Source organism: Anastrepha ludens, unplaced genomic scaffold (assembly GCF_028408465.1).
Source record: "Anastrepha ludens isolate Willacy unplaced genomic scaffold, idAnaLude1.1 ptg000172l, whole genome shotgun sequence".
Lineage (NCBI taxonomy): Eukaryota > Metazoa > Arthropoda > Insecta > Diptera > Tephritidae > Anastrepha > Anastrepha ludens.
In genome coordinates this window covers 12,501-15,000 of record NW_026530090.1, presented here as the reverse complement: position 1 = coordinate 15,000, position 2,500 = coordinate 12,501, and the positions used below count along the sequence as shown (strand labels likewise).

The window sequence follows — 2,500 nt, the reverse complement described above, 5'->3', positions numbered from 1 at the left end:
CTTTGTTTTAATTAGACAGTCGGATTCCCCAAGTCCGTGCCAGTTCTGAATTGATTGTTAATTGATAATCGTTATAATTTAAAAAGAATATATATCGAATGATATAATTCCTTAAAAATTTTAGCAAGAAAGTTCCACAATTGGCTACGTAACTACTATCCGGGGAACAAGAATCGTAATTCTCTATTTACCCAGAACGAGTACATAAACCATGGTATTGCTTCCCAATCAAGCCCGACTATCTCAATCTTCAGAGCCAATCCTTATCCCGAAGTTACGGATCTAATTTGCCGACTTCCCTTACCTACATTATTCTATCGACTAGAGACTCTTCACCTTGGAGACCAGCTGCGGATATTGGTACGGCCTGTTGAGAAGTTTGCGTGACCCCACCATAAATTTTCAAGGTCCGAGGAGAAAATATCGACACAACAGTAAATGTCATGCTCTTCTAGTCCATCTACCATATCTCTCTTCGAAAGACTTCCATGGTAGTACGACTATAAAACAGAAAAGAAAACTCTTCCGATATCTCTCGACGGCTTCTTTATGGTCGTTCCTGTTGCCAGGATGAGCACAAGGCCCATTTTTAATAACAAACGGATACTCAACAGGTTACGGAATTGGAACCGTATTCCCTTTCGTTCAAAATAATTCAAGTATTTAATTATTTTTTAATATATATATATAAATTTTATTAATATTTTTTTATTAAAAACTTGAAAATTTTCGGCTTTCGCCTTGAACTTAGGACCGACTAACTCGTGATCAACCACTGTTCACACGAAACCCTTCTCCACTTCAGTCCTCCAAGGTCTCATTCGATTATTTGCTACTACCACCAAGATCTGTACCAATAGCGGCTCCATGCAGGCTTACGCCAAACACTTCTAAGCACACTATTGTACCCTCCTACTCACTAAAGTTTCAAAATTTATAAATCAATCGAAATTGTTTTATAAATCATCTACTTTAGCGGTAATGTATAGGTATACAACTTAAGCGCCATCCATTTTAAGGGCTAGTTGCTTCGGCAGGTGAGTTGTTACACACTCCTTAGCGGATTACGACTTCCATGTCCACCGTCCTGCTGTTTTAAGCAACCAACGCCTTTCATGGTATCTGCATGAGTTGTTAATTTAGGCACCGTAACATTACGTTTGGTTCATCCCACAGCGCCAGTTCTGCTTACCAAAAGTGGCCCACTGGGCACATTATATCATAACCTCAACCTTCATATCAAGAAAGGTGAGGTTCTTACCCATTTAAAGTTTGAGAATAGGTTAAAATCGTTTCGACCCTAAGGCCTCTAATCATTCGCTTTACCAGATAAGATTATTTTATATAATTTTTAAATGCACCAGCTATCCTGAGGGAAACTTCGGAGGGAACCAGCTACTAGATGGTTCGATTGGTCTTTCGCCCCTATACTCAATTCTGACAATCGATTTGCACGTCAGAACTGTTTCGGTCTTCCATCAGGGTTTCCCCTGACTTCAACCTGATCAAGTATAGTTCACCATCTTTCGGGTCACAGCATATATGCTCAAGGTACGCTCCAGTTAGAGGTATAAATAATAATAAATTATCATTATACATAACTATATGGAACGCCCCGGGATTGAATTAATTGACTATTTAAGAAAATAGACTAAAAATTAATCCCATTATATTTTTAAGTTAAGTTAATTATGCCATTAAGTTTAATATAACTCAATGACTTGCACATATGTTAGACTCCTTGGTCCGTGTTTCAAGACGGGTCCCGAAGGTATCCTGAATCTTTCGCATTGTTAATCATATAAATGCATACAAATAAATATTAATATCATAGATATTAAATTTTTTGTAAAATTCAAAAAATGAATTTTAGCATTATATATAATAAAATCTATCAACACTTTATCAAATCATTAGTATTTATTCTATGTTAATATGCTTAAAAAGCAAATTAATTTAAATAAACTTAATATCACCAATGATCTTTTGATAAATACTTTATTATGTTAATAGATTACAATGTCCTTATATGAAAAAAATGCACATTATTTTTAATTATTTAATGATGAATTTTTCATAATGGATATTCAGGTTCATCGGGCTTAACCTCTAAGCAGTTTCACGTACTATTTAACTCTCTATTCAGAGTTCTTTTCAACTTTCCCTCACGGTACTTGTTTACTATCGGTCTCATGGTTATATTTAGTTTTAGATGGAGTTTACCACCCACTTAGTGCTGCACTATCAAGCAACACGACTCTTTGGAAATATCTTTCTAGTAATCATTAACGTTATACGGGCCTGGCACCCTCTATGGGTAAATGGCCTCATTTAAGAAGGACTTAAATCGTTAATTTCTCATACTAGATATTAAGATATTCCATACACTGCATCTCACATTTGACATATAGACAAAGTGACTTAGTGCTGAACTATTTTCTTTTCGCTCGCCGCTACTAAGAAAATCCTTGTTAGTTTCTTTTCCTCCCCTCATTAATAT

At 35.6% G+C, this 2,500-nt stretch overlaps 1 pseudogene; it reads right to left on the bottom strand.

Annotated features, from left to right (window-relative positions):
* LOC128871278 (large subunit ribosomal RNA) overlaps nt 1-2,500 on the bottom strand; it is a 4,513-nt pseudogene that overhangs the window by 1,974 nt on the left and 39 nt on the right.